We start from the raw sequence: 22,272 nt of genomic DNA on the forward strand, positions 1-22,272 counted from the left end.
CTTGTAAAGTAGGGGGCCACGCGGGAAGCTGGTCACAAAGTAGGGGGCCATTAGGGAAATAACCCTTTTATAATCACTAATTCTAATTGTCTTCCTTATAAAGATTCGGATCACTTAACTATTATTCATCATCTAAAAAGCATACTCCATCTAACAACTTAACGAAAGTATGAAATATCTAATTATGAGGCATGAGTAATGGAAAGAAAGTCCAATCCATATAGATAAACAATCAATAGACATTAAAGCACATCAAATGATTTAATTAATCAAGAACAAGTATTATAAAGATCCAAAATGGGTTTCATTTACAACCTTAGATGACTAAATTAACTATACATGGAATCTAGAATAACATTCATTGACATTGTAAAATAAATGAAAATACTAAGAAATTAATGGAAAGAAAACACTAAGAATGTCTAATTCCATATCCCCATGTATCTCCATTTTATCCAAGATTTGCTCCATTTATGCTCAAGAATTTTACTCCAAGAAATCAAAGTAATAGCTATTTTATTGTCACCCAAATAAGAAAAAGAAAGAGAAGGAAGAAATTAGATGTAGAAAGAAGTTGGAAATAAGAGATAAAAGGGGATAAAAATGTAGAAGAATATGGAAGGATGAAGGAGAAGACTATTAATGGAAGAAAGAATAGTGGTAGAGAAGAAGTAGTAGTAGTAGTAGTAGTAGAATAAGATAGAAAAAGAATGGAAAAGATGGATTAGGTTGGAAAAAGAAATAGGTAATAGAGAAGAGGGATTGAGTAAGAAGAGGTATGGGAATAGAGAAGAGGGATTGAAAGAGGAGAAGGATATTGAGAGGGTTTGCAAGTCTAGGTCCTAATGGAGGAGCAAAGGACTTATTTATATAGGGTTTTGGTTTTGGTTGGGTTAAATGGTAAAAAGATTTAAAAGATAGGGTCATTTTGGGAATTAATGGGTTAAATATGAAGAAAGGACAAGTCTGGGCGGCTAGGGTTTGGTGGGTGGAATTCGGGTGTTAAGGTGTGGCCGGAATTATGGTGTTAAGTTGAGAGAGACACAGCAGCCGTCGGATGAAGGATCTCTCGGATCTGGAGGTCCAGGTTAAGCCACATGTCGCGGGAGTACGCATGTAAGCTGCTCCGGGTACACGGAATAAACAATAAAGGACGGAATGCACAGGAGCCGTCGGATCTTGAAAACGCGGTAGGTAGCGGCCAAGATTAAAAAGGGGAGACGGGGCTATCGAAGCAAGTTACAGCGCGTCACACTGAATCAGGCTTATAAGGGCCATTTCGATGTCCAGCGGAAACATGGGAATTGGATACACCGGTCCCTAGAGCGCGCCACGTGTCCCGCAGAATCCCGCACGCCCGAATGTCCACCGAAAGTCTCCCACCTAGTCAACAACATTTGACTAAACTTTGACTTTGATTTATTCCTTCGTCTGGACTCCGATTTGACTTCCGTTTTCTCCTACGGAATCGTCTCGACCTCTACTTTTCAACCACGCACTGACCTTGGCCAAATTACCAGATTGTCCTTGACTCCAAATGACCAAAATACCCTTCATGCATCTTTTCCTCGTTTTTAACCGTTTTTCACATCTAACTTCGCAAAAGACACCTAATCAAGAAAACCAACCATTTTATTATAATAAAGACTCGAAACTGACTAACTTGGCTAAATTAAACGACTTAGATGGGACATTTTCATGACCCATCAAACAACTTACAAATAAAAGAAGTCGATAAAGTCTTCTTTATAAAGTATCTCGAATTCTCATCTAAACGTTGCATTTACGATATCTGAATAACGTTACAGGAATTAGTAGCATGTAACATCAAACATAAAATTCTTTTCAACTACTTTCTTATGTTTACACTAGTCTATAAAATAAATGAAATATCTATATAATCCAAGCAAATCAATAATCTACTTCGGTACAACACCTAATAGTTCATTAAATATAATGATAGAAACCGTAAATCGATTTGTTACAAAATGAATTCGGGAGAAAAGCATACCTACCAGCAGCTGTTGGGGTTTGAAGCCTTAAATTTCTCCCCAACATTTTTCTGAAAGAAAAACATCCATTTCAAAATGAGTTGTGAGAGAGATTAGGAACGAACAAAGAATTTACTCAACATAAATGATTACGTTAGTAGAGATAGCTTACCAGAGCTCTGCCTTAGACTCTTTATGTTCTTCGTTTTTTGCGATTTTGAATCTCGTAAAAGCTGAAACAGTAAAGAAAACACCTCAGTTTAGAAATCTCTTCTTAGTTCAAATTAATTGTAGATCCCAGATTCTTTTCTTGATCAATTTTTTCTTGACAAAATCCCAAAAGACCTTGTATAGATTTAGGTCAATTTTTCTTGATAAAACCCTAAGAATACTAACTTGATAGAACCAGAACCCTAACAATACTAACTTGATAAAACCAGAACCCTAACACTGCTACTTTCAAGTGTGCGTTCAAATGTGTGCGAGTCAAATGAGAGAATACCAGTTGAGAGAGACACACCTAATTTCATAGATCTTTGCTTAGTTTCAAAAATTGAAAAGAATATGATCTAATAAAAGATGAAAGAGTGATAGAGAACGCCAAAGAGAAAGATACCTAGGTGGGTGAGTACGATGCGATGAGATTTGAGGAAGATAAGAGAGTTGAGAGGAGGTTACTGGTCGTGTGAGAGAGGCTCAAGCGATTTCGGGGGTAGGAAGGTGAAATAAAAAAAACATCTCTGAAAGAATCAATCTAGATCATCAGGATGAGGAGAGATACCCCTCCTCCCTTATTATATAGATAGTAGCCACTAAGAACTACTCACAAATACATGGTGAAGGTGGACCGTAGCCAAGATCGACAAAATAACAACACTTAAGATGAATTTAACATGTAAATTGAAAAAAGAGAAATACCTAAGATAAACAGATGTAAAGATGCAGATGAAAATAAACATCAATTGAAGACTATTAACAAACACACGGTGAACATTGTAAAAAACGAATATCAAATGCGTAAGAATAAGATAAATCCTAGCCAAAATTGACATACCAAGAACACATAAGATGAATTTAACTTATAAACAGACAAACAAGCAAAACATAAGATGAAACAATATAACACGCATCAATTGAAGACAATGAACAAACAACTGGTGAACATTGTAAAAACCTAATAACAAATGCGTAAGAATAAGATAAAACCTTAGCAAAATGACATACCAACAACACATAAGATGAATTTATCTTATAAAATAGACAAACAAGCAAAACATAAGATAAAACAATATAACAGTGAAGATGATATAAGGTAAAACCCCTAGCAATACGAACAATACCTCAATCAATCAAAAACCCTAGCCAAGATGAAATAAAACAACACATATTATAAAACAAAGTAGCAATGAAGATGAAATAAGGAAAATCCAGCCAAGATGAACTTAACTTAAATTTCTAAAAACCATGACAGAACAAAAGATTGGGTTGGGCCAAAATTTTCGGCGAAGGAGACTGATATTTAAGAGAAACCCTTGCAAAGATTCAAAACGGAAGGTGATTGAGACTCAATTAAAATGTGATTTCAGCCGAAAAAATTGAAAAAGGAAGGAAATTAGGATATACAGGAAATTGAAAAATTAGGTCATTTTAAAAGTTGTTGGAAATTAAAGTCGTTTGGCCAAAGTTAGAGAAAATTAAGTCATCTTGGTCGAGGGTCTCCTCTACGACCCAAGATACTAGGGGTGAGCAACGGTCGGTTTTTTTTCGATTTTGGCCCAAGCCGAAGCCGAACCAATAAGTGGCGATTTGACTAAATCGTCGGCCGAAGTCGAGCCGATCATTCGGCCAGTCGACATGGTTCGACTCGGTTTGGTTCGGCTCGGTTGAGTTCGATTGATCGGTTTAACCAATCACAATTTAGAGAAAATTGTAAACTAATGTTGTTCACTTCATTGCACATACAAAAAAAAATTAAGAACTCATCATACTTTTCCGCATTAAATATGCCGAAAATAAAAATTCATCTTACTTTTCCACCATTACAAAATAAAAATAAAAATAGAAATACGAATACAAAATCTATAATTTTAAGTTACTAAGAATAGGTTGTGGTAAATAGAAAATCAGAGTAGACTTACTTTTAAAACCTTTCAATCAAGTTGAATAGGTGGTTGGTGAAGCCGACAACAACAACTAGGAAGGAGGACGGGTAGTAGTTTGGAAGAGTTGATTAAGGGTTTTCTAATTTTTTTCCTTTTTAGTTTAGCACTTTCTAACTTTATAAAAATTATTATTTCATTTTTCCTTAGGGTTCGGTCGGTTCGGTTTGAGCGGTTTCTAGAAACTCAAGTCGAGGCCAAACTAGACCAATTTTGAGGTGTTCGGTTTTTCGGCCGAACCGAGTAGAACAGTGATCGGTTCGCCCCAAAAACCGATCGATGCGGTTCGACTTGGTTTGGTTCGGCCAATTGGTTCAGTTTTTGCTCACCCCTACAAAATACACTTATGTACATATCTTCTTATACAAGATACAACTTGTGTAAAATATACTCATACTACAAAGGATACCAAAGTAAATAAAACTCACACAAATACACATATTCTAAAATCAAAAGTACAAAAAACGAAGGCATACTCATGAGGACATAATTTCGATTTACAGACTTTACATTCTAGTAAAGTCAGTATGTTATCATAGTAGTAAATCTTACACTTAATAAACACTAACTCTACACAAAACAGTCAAATTGTCGACTTTACGCACGAAACAATCAAAATACTTCCCGAAACATTAATTAACAACATATATCACTTACAAATAAATTCAAACGCCCTCGAACAAGAATCATATAAATTATACTGTGTAAAGTAAAAACGTTGTCCACCACATACAAAACAAAACTATATTGAAACATACTAATAGTATCACTATTACTATACAAAAATACAAAACATAAAGGTGTACTTCCACATTGGAACTATCCAATAAAGGGAACCACATTTATCCATTCAAACAACCACTAATTATTCATTTTACCGTGGTTTGACAAAAGATCATGTCATTAAACAAAAAGTTATGTTCTACAAAATACTCACCCTAAAATGCACTATAACATAAAAGCTGCACTTACACAAAACTCTTCATTCTAAATACTCTCAAAAGGGACAATATAACAAAAACAAAAACACACTCGACAGTACAAAAAACCACAACAACCACTCTACAAAAAAACGTAAAGAAAAACCAATAGCCGCTCTTATCAGACAATATAATTCGTATGAATGCATTCATTCTAAAATAAATACGCTAACGTGTATACCCACCTCATTATACTAATTATACAAAATGTGTTTTATAGTAAATATTTAATCTGAAAATAGAATATACATCAACGGGAACACTTAATTATAACAAATGTAACCGAGCAAAAACACTCTAACCTAAAATAAAAGCACACAAACATATTCACCACATATACCACTTACAAATAATTTCAAACACCCTCGAACATGAATCACATAAATTATACTGTGTAAACTAAAAATGTTGTCCACCACATACAAAACAAAACCATATAGAAACATACTAATAGTATCACTATTACTATACAAACATACAAAACATAAAGGTATACTTCCACGTTGGAACTATCCAATAAAGGGAACCACATTTATCCATTAAAACAACCACAAATTATTCATTTTACCGTGGTTTGACAAAAGATCATGTCATTAAACAAAAAGTTATGTTCTACAAAATACTCACCCTAAAATGCACTATAACATAAAAGCTGCACTTACACAAAACTCCTCATTCTAAATACTCTCAAAAGGGACAATATAACAAAAACAAAAACACATTCAACAGTACAAAAAACCACAACAACCACTCTATACAAAACGTAAAGAAAAACTAATAGCCGCTATCACACAATATAATTCGTATGAATGCATTCATTCTAAAATAAATACGCTAACGTGTATACCCACCTCATTATACTAATTATACAAAATGTATTTTATAGTAAATATTTAATCTGAAAATAGAATATACATCAACGGGAACACTTAATTATAGCAAATGTAACCGAGCAAAAATACTCTAACCTAAAATAAAAGCAGACAAACATATTCACCACAAAACAAAATATGACTTCAAAAAATACTTAAATACACATTTGCCCATTGTCATACAAAAAGAACTACCTTAAGATACAAAATATACCAGCATGTGATATATAATATAAACTATAAAAAATTTATTGCTCAGATTATAAGATGCCAAAACACCGAACACCGGATACAAGACTTTCATATACAAATATACATTTTCGAAAGTCAAAAGCACACAATAGTATACACACAATCACAATAATAAAACTTGCACTTACCAACTTCTATATCTTAAGTTTATGCACACACACACACACACACACACACACACACACACACACACACACACACACACACACACACACACACACACACACACACACATATCTTAGATAATCTTCAGATCAATCACGTGTATTATAATATTTTCGTACTCTTTCATACTCTATATGCATAGTCATCCAAATGAGGAAGTCCATATACTTGCCAAAATATTAATAACATATACCACTCACAAATACTCTTGAATATCCAGAAAACACAATAGCCAAAAAATATATTAATCATGTTTAGTAAATATATTATCTATAAAACACATTACATAATCATACATACACACTAAGAATGACGATGATACCCTCATATGCAAACAAAAATAGCTGTAACATTTATCCATGAAAAACTCACCACGTACTTTTTTTTTCCGAACTAAAGTACGATGTTACTAGTCCTTAATATAAATCTTTAAGATGTTATCTTCACCCATGTATATACAGGTGAGGATGACAACTCTTACGTTAGGGTTTTAGAACAGTTTTGGTTAAATGAGTTAGCACTGCTTTAAGAGAGTTTGTTTGTTAAATTGAGATGAACCTTACATGTAGGCCGAAATAACTACCACTATTACACCCCATGGAAGTCTAATTCTACATCCACGACCTCCAGGCAGTTGTCGTGTGGCGGCTTTCCTCCATGGCCACCAAAATCTTCATATATTCATTAATATTAATTTTACATTTTCCTCTATCATACACAGATAACATCTCAAAAGAAAAATCGCTAAAGAAAAAAGAAGTGGGCATGTCTTTAACAACACTCGGTCCTCGATTGGTGCTTACACCATCAGATTGTTTCAAAAAGAAGAAAAAAACCAATTAACAAAAAATTATGATGATTACCAAGAAAAGCATCAACATGATAACTCATAATCTTGAAGCGATTAAATCATATTATATAACCTTGAGAGGACCGAAATTACGATGTACAAATTGTAAATAATAAATAGAGAACAAGATATTTATACCGCACTATAGCAAGAGAGCATGTACCTTTTAGCAAATAAGAACCGCTGCCCTGGTAGTGAAGTCAAGATTAAATGGTGGTTCAATGTGTGTCTTAGTGTGTGAGTGTGCGCGCAGAGAGAAGAGTAAACCATTATAACTGCATTATCATTTATGGTTAACTTCTAAGCCACAAACACTTAAATGAGCAAACAATTCAATTCATTTACGGTAAATCAGACAATTAAGCGAATAGAATTGAAGTGTTGCAGATAAATGTTCTTTTGTTCGAAAAGATGTTGAAAACATTTACCCGAGCATGACAGATGGACTAACAAAGAGTACAACAAAATTTAAAAAAACCTTAAAAAATAAGTTTTTTTTGACGAGGACGAGTATAACAAGAAAGTAAAATAGGATGTAGCAAAAGTAGAAACTTGATTCTGGTATTAGATCAAAATCAAATAAATTTCCTGGGGAGTGTAAGATGTTGTAGAAGTGAAAGAACATTTTACCTTATATGATATTTCTTCCTAAACATTCCAATACACGCTACAAACTCCACTGCCTTGTGCTACAGATTCTAGCCTCAAGTCTTAGAGCAGTTCTTGTTATCCATGGTCCATCAGTTCAACCTTGCTCCTGCAGTGAATGTTCCTAGTGAAAAAAAAAACTTGCTCATCAAAGACCAAAATTGGGTGAATATGATGTCTCAATTCTTCAATACGCAACAAAACTCTACCAAATTATCATGATTAGTTGAAATATGTATGCAATCATGAGGCAGATAACCAAAACTTTGTTTTCAAAATTCTTCAACAAGCAACAAAACTCTACCAATTCATCGCCATGCGGTTATATTAACTTACTGCACAATTCTATGTCTTTGCAAGACACTTAGGGCAGAGTGTGGATGCACGCAACATCCGTACGAGGTGTTGTTGCAGTCAAAAGAGGACAACACATCAAAATTCACAGTAATTAGAAATAAAGATATCAAATAAAGGAAACAGATCTCTAACGAACATCCAATTCCTACACAAATTCCATCGGCTAAAATTCTATAGACATCGAAATCTGCAAGAATAACTATGACCACTCGAAAAAAAAGAATACCAATCTCATCGTAAGACAAAGCAAATAAATTTCTAGCTTTATGTACTATCGTAATTCTTTTCTTCAACCAAACAACATTCATTAAGTCCACCAAATAAGGGACCTCATACCTCATAGGATTTTCACCACTTTTGAGACGAAAAACCATGTAATACGATTATACGACAACCATGTGAAGTGTTTTTACGTTTTAGAAGTCAACCTTTTCAGGGAACTGGTTAAGAAAATCAACATTGAATTCATACTCAATGCGAAGGGTGTATAAGCCACTGGGCATGTTTGGACCTTCGTTATCATGCATCAAACGTTGAATGAAACCCGCAACTATATATAGTAAACTGACTTCAAAACAAACTTAATTAATCAAACGTAAGAATGAAACAAAGAAACAAAAGTTTACCCATGATGCAATGAAAGAAAAGGATGCAAGTATTTGCATGCATCAACATAAGTATTGCCTAAGCAGTTCCGAAGACAACAACCCACATTACTTGATAATTCATTGCGATGTGTACTACAACTTTTAAATTGCAAAGAAGAGCCAAACACCGAATTAAACAAACTGATACCCTTAATCCCAAGCGTAACCACACTTTTTGTGTCATTTCATGATGTCTGAGAATACTCAATCTCAAATGGGTCTACATTTTTGGTGTCCCTGCCATGATTTCTGAGTGTACTTAGAAAATATTTGATATCCAACAAAAGGCCACATCATTTGGCAGCTCATAGCAAACTTGTGCAATAGCCAAGTTTGGTAAGAAAAGCCAACACAAACTAAACCAACTTCCAGCCTTAATCTCGATTGGTACCACCTTATTATTTGTGTCGTCACAAAAATTATGGATCCAGCATTAGCCCATATCATTTGATAGCTTATCGTGACCTACACAATAGCTTGGTAGGTAGGAAAGAATAGCTAACCACTTTTTGAGACAAAAACATGCAATAGGAGTACCAAGTAAAGTGTATTTAAGTTTTATGGAGTCAGACAGTCAGCTATTTCACGAAACTGACTAAGAAAACAAACAATTGAATTCTTACTCAATGCTAAGAGTGTATGAGCAACTTGTCATGTTTGGACCTTTGTCAACATGCTTCAGCCATTAAATAAAACTAACAACCATAGGTAGTAAACTAACTTCAAAATAAACTTACCAAAGTCACAATTTATTTCAATATAAGAACAAAACAAAGAATGAGAAGGTCACCTATAAAAGTGTTAAAATAAAAGTGCAAGTATTTGCATACATTGTCATAAGTATAGCCTGAGTAGTTTCGAATCGATTCATTGATCCAACATCAGCCTACATTACTTAATAGTTTATTGCGACATGTACTATAGATATTTATTTAAATATAATCTCAAATAGAATCACATTTTTTGTTGTTGTACCAATTTACTAGAATACTTACAAAATGTTGGATTTAATAGATCAGACATTAGCCCACATCATCTGATAGCTTACTTAGACTTACACAATAGCATGTTAAGAAGAGCCAACACAAAAGTAAACCAAATGTCAGCCTTAATCTCGAATGCAACAACATTTACTGGGTAATGCCATGATGTATGAGAATACTTACAAAACTTAAGATCCAACATACCTAATATCAGCCCACATCACTTGATAGCTACAACAACACGCGCAATAGCTTGTTAAGTTTAGACGAAGAAACAAACACCAAAATAAAGCAGTTATGCTGCCTTAATCTCAATTGGGTCCACATTTTCGGTTTCATGCTATGATTTATGAGAGTGCTTACAAAAAGTTTAGATATAAGCTAACTGGAGACTTGTGCAATAGCTTGTTAAGAAGACTCAACACAAAAGTAAACCCACTGCCATCCTTGATCTCGAATGGAACCACACCTCTTTGTGTCATGACAAGAATTATAAATCCAACATTAGCTCACATCATTTGATAGCTTATTTGGACGAGCCCAACAGCTTGTTAGATTGGAAAAAATAGCCAACCACAAAAGTAAACCAACTGTCAGGCTTAATATCGAATGGGACCACATTATTGGTGTCATGACAAAAACTATAGATCCAAAATTAGCTCATATCATTTATAGTTTATAGCAACATGTGCAATAGCTTGTTTTTTCTTGGAAAGAAAAGCCAACAACAAAAGTAAACCAGCTGCCAGCCTTAATCTCGAATGGGATCACATTTTTTTGTGTCATGCCATGATGTATGAAAATACTTAGAAAAATTATGGCTCCAGCAGATCCAACATCAACAGACATTACTTGACCCGGCGAGCGCAGTAGCATATTAAATTGAACAGAAAAGCTATACACAAAAGCAAACCAACAATCAACCTGAATCTCGAGAGGACCACATGTTAATTACAAAGAACGAATTTCTGCTTGCACACAAGAAATTAAAACTGACATGGAAGAAAGAATCCCATATTTCCTCCTCTTCAGGATAAACTTTAGTTACTGCCAACCTTAATCTTAACCAATTCCCACGACTATTGGTGGCATACACTATCCAAAGCCAAAAATCAACAACTGTCAAATCAGACCCAAATATACCAGTTATAATGAAGACCCAGTTTTCTTTTTCAGGGATAATTTCAAGCTTACTTAGTTGCAAAAAATTGTTGCATTAGTCAATAAATCAGATGGACTAAGCAGGAAATTGACCAACCAATCCACCCACAAAATCCAGCTGTAATACATTTGACCGTCAATTTCAACATCTAGACTGATTTCCTAGCCTCTCTTTAATCATTCCAACGAGATTGGTATGTTTAAAAATCTTAATACCCTAGGAAAAGCATTGATTAAGGATCTTTTGATCGGATTCATGCAAAAAGCATTTAGGATTTCAGTGATGTTCAGAATTAAATATCACGTCACTGCTACAACTAAAAGAGACAGGAAAAGAATTTAAAATAAAAACTCACGAAAAGATTTAAGTTAGAATCTTATCATCGAGCCATACATAATCTAGGATTTTCTGATGTAAAGATTCATTGATTGATTTTTCATGAAAAAAAGGGCAAAGATCGCGACAAATGAACAGAATTAGAGTCATCGGGCGAGAACAAGTGTTAACCTTCATTTAGGTTTTAACTAGTGTTATGATATATAACAAAAAATTGCAGAGTCATTTGTGGTTGACCCTATTACCTGGAGTTTCTGGTGTTTCCAAGCAAGATTACATCTCTTGACCTCTCCTTCCAGGCCAAGTATCCTTACTCGAGAAGACAAAAACATAAACAAATTTGTCCTTACACCCGGTAGACGATGAACGCATAAAAAAAATGGTAGAAAAGCATGCATTCTGAATATAAGCATGTACTGATACACATTGCAAGATCTCAGTAAACTATGAGCTCTTCGTAAGGTATTTAAATGAAACCAACCGGGCCATATTTTTTGCGTCGTGACATGATGTATGAAACTAATTACAAAAATTATAGATCCAACTTTTGCCCACATCATTAGATAGTCTACTGCGACTTGCGCAATAGCTTGTTAAGAAGAGCCAACACAAAAAGCAAACCAATTGCCAGCCTTAATCTCGAATGCGAGCACGTTTTTGGATTCATTACAGAAAATTTGGATCCAACATTAGCCCAAATCATCTGTAGCTTATTGCGACGTGCGCCATAGCTTGTTCGATTGGAAAGAATAGCCAACCACATAAGTAAACCAACTGCCCGTCTTAATCTCGAATGGGACCACAGTTTTGGTGTCATGACAACAATTATAGATCTAACATCAACCCACATCATTTAAAAGCTTACTTTTGGTGTCATGACAATAATTATAGATCTAATATCAGTCCACATCATTTGAAAGCTTATTCCGACATGTGAAATAACTTGTTAGATTGGAAATAATAGCCAGACAAATAAGTAAACCAACTGCGAGGCTTAATCTTAAATGAGACCACATTTTTTGTGCCATGCCTAAACGAGACAAAAAAGTTACAGATTCAGCCGACTCGATATCAACACACAATATTTGATAGCTTACTGCGACGTGTACAATGGCTTATTAGACAAGCAAGAAAAGCCAAACACAAAAGATAACCAACATCCAACCTTAATCTCGAAAGGACAACATTTAACTGAAAACTGAACTTCTCCTTAAAAACATTGAAATTATCACCAGCACGTAAGTAGGAATCCCATATTCCCTACTCTTTAGAACAAAGTCTAGTTACTGCCAACGTTGACCTTAACTAATTCCCACAATTGTTAGTGGCATACACTATGCCGAGTCGTTGGGCGAGAATAAGTATCAACCTTCATTTAGGTTTCAACTAGTGTTATGATATACAACAAAAGTTGTAGTCACTGCTATTCCTTAATCATCTCGTGGTTCATATTATTGTCACCTATCTTAGTAGCACTATAAATATATGACTTGTGCAGGTTTACCTTGAGCCCCGATGCTATCTCATACCATATGAGAATGTCCCTCAATGTCCTCAGCTGATTGGCATCCTCCTCGATGAAGAACAGCGTATCGTCTGCAAACTGGAGATGGTTGATCATTTCGCCATCATCAGCAGCTCTGAAGCCTTTAATCCAGCCCCTCCTCCCAGCCTCTTGGAGGCACTGGCTCAACACTTCTGCTACTAGAAGGAACAACAAGGGGGATAGAGGATCCCCTTGTCTGATACCTCTAGAGCTCTGGAACACCTCAGAGGGTCTTCCATTGATCAGGACAGAGAAGGTGGCAGTGGAGATACATGAGTATATCCAACTACGTCATTTATAGCCAAAGCCCATACGTTCCATAACCATATGTAGGAAATCTCAGCTGATCCTATCATAGGCCTTCTCTAAGTCAGCTTTCACTACTAATCCCTTGGTACCCTCTTTCCTTCTTGAGTCTATTTTCGTTAGCTATCAGGACTTCATCCAATATCTGCCTCCCACTCACAAAAGCCCATTGGAAGGGGAAAATCAAGCCTCCCACAACTCCAGCCAACCTCATAGCCAGAACTTTAGCCACTGATTGGTCTGTGTTCCTGGAATTTAGAGCTATTTTGAGTTTTAGGAATGAGAACTATAAAGAAGTGGTTGAGTCTCTAGTGGAACAATGCCCCTCAGAGAACTCAGCAATCATCTCCATCAAATAGGTCTTAATGATATCCCACACCCTGACAAAGAATGAGATAGGGAAGCCATCCGGCCCAGGCACCTTATCCTTAGCCAGGTCCTTAAGTGCATTCAACACTTCCTCCTCTGATATATCCGCTTCTAAGAGCTCAGTTTCTACACCAGACAAGGAAGGAAGGTGCATGTTATCCAACCCTGGGCGCCACAGGCGAGGTTCTTCATACAGCTTACTAAAATAGGATATGGACTCCTTACTTATCTCCTCCTCTTCTGAAATGGCCACATCCTCCTTCATGATGACACTAATAGGATATGACCTTAATCTCGTATATAGTTATATAGACACACATTTTGTGTCATTTCATAATGGATACTTATTAATATTTAAGATCCAAAAGATCAAACACCAACCTACATTACTTGAAAGCGTATCGCAACATGTGCAATAGCTTTCTTAATTTGAAAGAAGAGCCGAACATAAAAGTAAGCCAGTTGTCTGTCTTAATCTCGAATGCGTCTAGGTTTTTTGTGTCATGCCATGATTTAAAGAATATAGCTTATTGGGACGACCGCAATAACTTGTAAGATTGGAAATAATATCCAACCACAAAAGTAAGCTTACTGCCAGCCTTAATCTCGAATGGAACCATCCGGGCCATATTTTTTGTGTCATGCCATGATGTACGAAAAAAATTACACAAATTATAAAACCAACTTTAGCCCATATAATTAGATAGTCTACTACGACTTGCAATAGTTTGTTAAGAAGAGCCAACACAAAAGCAAACCAACTGCCAGCCTTTATCTCGAATGGGACCACGTTTTTCGATTCATTACAGAAAATTTACATCCAACATCAGCCCACATCATTTGATAGCTTATTGCGATGTGCGCAATAGCTTCTTAGGTTGGAAAGAATAGTCAACCACAAGAGTAAACCAACTTCCAGCCTTAAGCCTTAATCTCGAATGGGATCACGTTTTTTGATTTGATACGAATATTTAGATCCAACATCAACCCACATCATTTGATAGCTTATTGCGACGTGCGTAATAGCTTGTTAGGATGGAATGAATGGTCAACCGCATAAGTAACCAACTGCCCGTCTTAATCTCGAATGGGACCACACTTTTGGTGTCATGACAACAATTATAGATCTAAATTTTTTGTGTCATGCCTTAACGAGACAAAAAAGCTTATTCCGACATTTCAAATAACTTGTTAGATTGGAAATAATAGCCAGACAAAAAGGTAAACCAATTGCAAGCCTTAATCTTACATGAGACCACATATTTTGTGCCATGCCTTATCGAGACAAAAAAGTTACAGATTCAGCCGACTCGATATCAACACAAATTATTTGATAGCTTACTGTGACGTGTACAGTGGCTTTTTAAACAAGCAAGAAAGGCCAAACACAAAAGATAACCAACATCCATCCTTAATCTCGAAAGGACAACATTTAACTAAAAAATGAACTTCTCCCTACAAACATTGAAATTATAACCAGCACGTAAGTAGGAATCCCATATTCCCTATTCTTTAGAACAAAGTCTAGTTACTGGCAACGTGGATCTTAACTAATTCCCACAATTGTTAGCGGCATACACTATGCAGAGTCATCGGGCGAGAATAGGTATCAACCTTCAATTAGGTTTCAACTAGTGTTATGATATAAAACAAAAATTGTAGTCATTTGTGGTTTACACCATTACCTGGATTTTATGGTGTCTCCAGCAAGATTACTTCTCTTGATCTCTCATTCCAGACCAAGTATCCTTACTCGAGAAAACAAACACAAAAATAGATTTGTCCTTCACCCTGTAGACGATGAACGCAAAAAAAAATTTAGGCGGAAAACTATGCATTTTAACTAAGAGGATGTACTAATACACCTGCAAGATCCCAGTAAACTATGAGCTCTTCGTAAGATATCTTAACTGAATATAAGAAAAAAAAAAACAACGTCAGAGCTACAGTTTTAGAAAAACATAAACCAGATAAAGAATAATCATGAAATGATTATAGTCCACAGTCGATTTGAAGTTGAGTAGTCAAAACTTCAAAATCTCAAACACTTCCTAACAGATGATTACAAGTACATTCGTCATCTTTAAAAAGCATCAAAACTAAAGCACAAACATGTTATCAAACTGTCTTATAGTACTTCTGGAAAAATAAATATTCATTAGCATCCACACATTATCCACATCAAAAGATAACCGCTGCAACATATGAATATTGTGATTTCACCGAGTTTAACTGTCAAGGTATTTCTAGCAGAAGAAAGTCTCCACCTTAAAGAATATTGAACCATAGCTAGCGGTTGTAACTCAAAAATAAACTTAGCTATTTCCAAGGCAATGCAAATAAATTTCCCAATTATGTGTGTTAATTTGTCATTCCTTTCGTATGCAAAATCGCTTACGTTTGTCCACCACATATGGGACCTAAGATATTCATAATAATTCAACAATTCTTGAGAAATCAAATATGCATTACGACTATCATATGAAGTGTATTTTGTTTCGTGTGTTTGGCCATTTTGGTGGTCAAATGAAACATCGATTTCATACAATGTATAAAGGGTGTATGCGCCACAAGTTGTGTTTGACCCTTAGTAAACATGCATCAAGCATTGAATCAACTGGTTAAAACCCACAACTCGTGATAGTGAACTGTCGTCAGTGAAGCAACAGACAAAATAACAATTTGTTCAAATGTAAGAACAAAAGGAAGAAATAGAAGTTTACCCGTAATGCAATGACAGAAAAGGATGCAAGTATTTGCATGCATTAACATAAGTGTTGCCCGAGCAGTTTCCAATAGAGCAAACTGATCAAACATCAGCCCATATTACTTGATAATTTACTGCGATGTGCGCCACATTTTTAAATTGAGAAGAATAACCAAACACAAAATTAAACCAACTGCAGCCTTAATCTCGAATATAGTTATATAGCAACAAATTTTGTGTCATTTCATGGTGGATACCTATTAATTTTAAGATCCAACAGAATAAACACCAACTCACATTACTTGAAAGCGTATCGCGACATGTGGAATAGATTGCTTATTTTGAAAGAAGAGCCAAACTTAAAAGTAAGCCAGCTGTCTACCTTGATCTCGAAAGGGTCCAGGTTTTTCGTCTCATGCCACGATTTAGAGAATATATTTACAAAAAATTTAGATCCAACATTAGCCCACACCATTTGACAGCTAACACAAAAGTAAACAAACTTCCAGCCTTAGTCTCGAAGCAGCCCACATTTTTTTTGTCATGACAAAAATTATAAATGCAACATTAGCCCACATCATTTCATAGCTTATTGGGACGAGTCCAATAGCTTGTAAGATTGAAAATAATTCCCAACCACAAAAATTAGCTTACTGCCAGCCTTAATCTCGAACGGAACCAACCGGGCCAAATTTTTTGTGTCATGCCATGATGTACGAAAAAAATTACACAAATTATAAAACCAACTTTAGCCCACATAATTAGATAGTCTACTACGACTTGTGCAATAGTTTGTTAAGAAGAGCCAACACAAAAGCAAACCAACTGCCAGCCTTTATCTCGAATGGGACCACGTTTTTCTATTCATCACAGAAAATTTACATCCAACATCAGCCCACATCATTTGATAGCTTATTGCGATGTGCGCAATAGCTTCTTAGGTTGGAAAGAATAGTCAACCACAAGAGTAAACCAACTTCTAGCCTTAAGCCTTAATCTCGAATGGGCCCACGTTTTTTGATTCGATACGAATATTTAGATCCAACATTAGCCCACATCATTTGATAGCTTATTGCGACGTGCGCAATAGCTTGTTAGGATTGAATGAATGGTCAACCACATAAGTAACCAACTGCCCGTCTTAATCTCGAATGGGACCACACTTTTGGTGTCACGACAACAATTATAGATCTAACATCAGCCCACAACATTTAAAAGCTTATTCCGACATGTCAAATAACTTGTTAGATTGGAAATAATAGCCAGACAAAAAGGTAAACCAATTGCCAGCCTTAATCTTAAATGAGACCACATTTTTTGTGCCATGCCTTAACGAGACAAAAAAGTTACAGATTTAGCCGACTCGATATCAACACACATTATTTGATAGCTTACTGCGACGTGTACAGTGGCTTTTTAAACAAGCAAGAAAAGCCAAACACAAAAGATAACCAACATCCATCCTTAAGCTCGAAAGGACAACATTTAACTAAAAAATGAACTTCTCGCTACAAACATTAAAATTATAACCAGCACGTAAGTAGGAATCCCATATTCCCTATTCTTGAGAACAAAGTCTTGTTACTGCCAACGTTGATCTTATCTAATTCCCACAATTGTTAGTGGCATACACTATGCAGAGTCATCGGGCGAGAATAGGTATCAACCTTCAATTAGGTTTCAACTAGTGTTATGATATAGAACAAAAATTGTAGTCATTTGTGGTTGACACTATTACCTGGATTTTATGGTGTTTCCAGCAAGATTACTTCTCTTGATCTCTCCTTCCAGACCAAGTATCCTTACTCGAGAAAACAAACACAAAAACAGATTTGTCCTTCACCCTGTAGTTGATGAACGCAAAAAAAAATTTAGGCAGAAAACTATGCATTTTAACTAAGAGGATGTACTAATACACCTGCAAGATCCCAGTAAACTATGAGCTCTTCGTAAGATATCTTAACTGAATATAAGAAAAAGATACAACGTCAGAGCTACAATTTTAGAAAAACATAAACCAGATAAAGAATAATCATGATTATAGTCCACACTCGATTTGAAGTTGAGTAGTCAAAACTTCAAAATCTCAAACACTTCCTAACAGATGATTACAAGTACATTCTTCATGTTTGAAAAGCATCAAAACCAAAGCACAAACATGTTATGAAACTGCCTTATAGTACTTCTGGAAAAAAAAATATTCATTAGCATCCACACATTATCCACATCAAAAGATAACCGCTGCAACATATGAATATTGTAATTTCACCGAGTTTGACTGTCAACATATTTCTAGCAGAAAAAAGTCTCCACCTTAAAGAATATTGAACCATAGCTAGCGGTTGTAACTAAAAAATAAACTTAACTATTTCCAAGGCAATGGAAATAAATTTCACAATTATGTGTGTTAATTTGTCATTCCTTTCGTATACAAAATCGCTTACGTTTGTCCACCACATATGGGGACCTAAGATATTCATAGTAATTCAACAATTCTTGAGAAATCAAATATGCATTACGACTATCATACGAAGTGTATTTTGTTTCGTGTGTTTGGCCATTTTGGTGGTCAAATGAAACATCGATTTCTTACAATGTATAAAGGGTGTATAAGCCACAAGTTGTGTTTGACCCCTAGTAAACATGCATCAAGCATTGAATCAACTGGTTAAAACCCACAACTCGTGATTGTGAACTGTCGTCAGTGAAGCAACAGACAAAATACCAATTTGTTCCAATGTAAGAACAAAAGAAAGAAATAGAAGTTTACCCGAAATGCAATGACAGAAAAGGACGCAAGTATTTGCATGCATTAACATAAGTGTTGCCCGAGCAGTTTCCAATAGATTAAACTGATCAAACATCAGCCCATATCACTTGACCATTTACTGCGATGTGCACCACATTTTTTAAATTGAAAAGAATAACCAAACACAAAATTAAACCAACTGCAGCCTTAATCTCGAATATAGTTATATAGCCACAAATTTTGTGTCATTTCATGGTGGATACCTATTAATTTTAAGATCCAACAGATCAATCACCAACTCACATTACTTGAAGCGTATCGCGACATGTGGAATAGATTGCTTAATTTGAAAGAAGAGCCAAATTTAAAAGTAAGCCAACGGTCTGCCTTAATCTCGAAAGGGTACAGGTTTTTTGTCTCATGCCATGATTTAGAGAATATTTACAAAAAATTTAGATCCAACATTAGCCCACACAATTTGACAGCTAACACAAAAGTAAACCACCTTCCAGCCTTAGTCTCGAAGCAGCCCACATTTTTTTTTGTCATGACAAAAATTATAAATGCAACATTAGCCCACATCATTTCATAGCTTATTGGGACGAGCGCAATAGCTTGTAAGATTGGAAATAATTCCCAACCACAAAAGTAAGCTTATTGCCAGCCTTAATCTCGAACGGAACCAACCGGGCCAAATTTTTTGTGTCATGCCATGATGTACGAAAAAAATTACACAAATTATAAAACCAACTTTAGCCCACATCATTAGATAGTCTACTACGACTTGTGCAATAGTTTGTTAAGAAGAGCCAACACAAAAGAAAATCAACTGCCAGCCTTTATCTCGAATGGGACCACGTTTTCGGATTCATTACAGAAAATTTACATCCAACATCAGCCCACATCATTTGACAACTTATTGCGAAGTGCGCAATAGCTTCTTAGGTTGGAAAGAATATTCAACCACTAGAGTAAACCAACTTCCAGCCTTAAGCCTTAATCTCGAATGGGACCACGTTTTTTTATTCGATACGAATATTTAGATCCAACATTAGCCCACATCATTTGATAGCTTATTGCGACGTGCGCAATACTTTGTTAGGATGGAATGAATAGTCAACCACATAAGTAACCAACTGTCCGTCTTAATCTCGAATGGGACCACACTTTTGGTGTCATGACAACAATTATAGATCTAACATCAGCCCACATCATTTAAAATTTTATTTCGACATGCGAAATAACTTGTTAGATTGGAAATAATATCCAGACAAAAAGTAAACCAACTGGCAGCCTTAATCTTAAATGAGACCACATTTTTTATGCCATGCCTTAATGAGACAAAAAAGTTACAGATTCAGCCGACTCGATATCAACACACATTATTTGATAGCTTACTGCGACGTGTATAGTGGCTTATTAAACAAGCAAGAAAAGCCAAACACAAAAAATAACCAACAACCAGTCTTAATCTCGAAAGGACAACATTTAACGAAAAAATGAACTTTTCCTTACAACCATTGAAATTATAACCAGCACGTACGTAGGAAATCAATATTTCCTAATCTTTAAAACAAAGTCAAGTTACTGCCAACGTTGATCTTAACTAATTCCCACAATTGTTAGTGGCATACGCTATGCAAAGCCAAAACTTAGAACTATAACCGAAATTTAAATGGGAACTCGAGCTAGTAATAATGCAGATAAATGGACCTAATATGTTTGGTTTGTTTAGGGATAATTTTGTACTTGGTATATAACTGCTACTTGTTATATATGAATTAATGCATTAGATAATAAATCAGATAAACTCATCGTTTTTTTTTCCTTCACAATAACTCGAGATCTAATCCCATGGAGATGATAAATCTTCTCCTGTAAATTCAATGAGATGAATTGCATCCCGATATTTGATATTGAATCGGATCAATATCATGAATAACAATATCTGAGCTATCAAGTCAATTCATTGTCGAGAATTGAATAGTATAATTTAAAGCCAAAACTAAGAACTATAACCGACATTGAAATGGGAACTCGAGCTAGTAATAATTCAGATCCATGGACCTGATATGTTTGATTTTTTAGGGATAATTCTGTACTTGGTTAAAAGAAATATAACTGCTACTAGTTATATATGAACTATTTCATTAGATAATAAATCAGATAAACTAAGCAGGTTACTAGGCAACCAATTAGGAATCAATATCCACCGACAAAGATCTAACAGTGATATATCAAGTTCAACAACTAGACCAATTTTTCTGGCCTCTCTGTGATCATCTCAATGGATTGATATGCTTAAGGATCTTGATACCCTAGAAAGGCACTGATTAAGCATCTCTTTATCAGATTCGAGCAAAGGGGACTTAGGGTACTATTGATGTTCAGAATTAAAGATCACGTCGCTGCTATGACTAAACATGAGAGGCCATAAAAGAATTCAAAGGAAATCAGGAAAAGCTTCGAGTAAAGATCTTCTCATCGAACCATACATAATTTAGGGTTTTTTGAGGTAAAAAATTAAGATGAATTTGTCATAGAAAGTAGCGCAAATGTCGTGACGGAAGGAGAGAAAAAACATTATAATAGGTTTCAAGCAAGGTTATGATAGAGATTACCGTTCTTGATCTCTTCTCCCCAATTTCATCACAAGATTCTCCTTACTAAAGATAAAGAACGCAGAAACAAATTCGTCCTTCACAGTGTAGATGATGTAGATGAAAAAAGTAAATGGTGAAGGGACTTCAACATCGACATCAGCAGAGAGGCTTTTCAAAATTAGGGCTTCCTTCCGGCATCTCGACATCATAAGAGATGCTTCTGAAAATTAGTCTTCTTCAAGCATCTCGACATCATCAAAAAGGCTTCTCAAAAATTAGGGCTTCCTTCGGGCATCTCTCCCTCCTCATAAACCATTCGTTCTTGAAGTGGGTTTGATATTTCTTCAGGGAGACAAGGGGAGAGACCAAAGATAGAGAGGTGAGTGCGAGAAGAGAGGGGTAAATGATATTTTCTTCACTTTCGTCTTACCTGGCGAGAGTAGTTCGACCCCAAAATTCCCTTCGTTATTTGGGGACCCCTCAAAGGATTCAAAATACCCTTTCAACCAAATGGGAAGTGTTTTAAGGGGAGTGCATGTTGTTGTTAAAGGAAATGTTGGTAATACCCTTTCAACCAAATGGGAAGTTGG

The 22,272-nt window shown here is 35.5% G+C and overlaps 2 long non-coding RNA genes across 6 annotated transcripts; both read right to left on the reverse strand.

Annotated features, from left to right (window-relative positions):
• Nucleotides 1-242: 242 nt before the first annotated feature.
• On the reverse strand, nt 243-22,166 carry LOC147544195 (uncharacterized). 5 transcript variants are annotated; one of them, XR_015223373.1, is made up of 9 exons: nt 21,701-22,166; nt 18,069-18,174; nt 15,309-15,414; nt 7,900-8,041; nt 7,433-7,544; nt 2,164-2,224; nt 2,016-2,062; nt 1,720-1,792; nt 243-1,610 (listed from the first exon to the last, which is right to left on the reverse strand). It is a non-coding gene; the product is annotated as an uncharacterized LOC147544195 (long non-coding RNA). The 5 variants fall into 5 exon arrangements; XR_015223372.1 differs by having other exon boundaries at nt 1,510-1,610; nt 2,012-2,062; XR_015223375.1 differs by lacking the exon at nt 1,720-1,792.
• Nucleotides 10,809-11,715, reverse strand: LOC147544196 (uncharacterized). Its single transcript, XR_015223376.1, has 2 exons — nt 11,648-11,715; nt 10,809-11,023 (listed from the first exon to the last, which is right to left on the reverse strand). It is a non-coding gene; the product is annotated as an uncharacterized LOC147544196 (long non-coding RNA).
• Nucleotides 22,167-22,272: the final 106 nt, after the last annotated feature.

This window comes from Eschscholzia californica, unplaced genomic scaffold, assembly GCF_041429995.1.
Source record: "Eschscholzia californica isolate CP2 unplaced genomic scaffold, dmEscCali1.0.p SCAF_4, whole genome shotgun sequence".
NCBI lineage: Eukaryota > Viridiplantae > Streptophyta > Magnoliopsida > Ranunculales > Papaveraceae > Eschscholzia > Eschscholzia californica.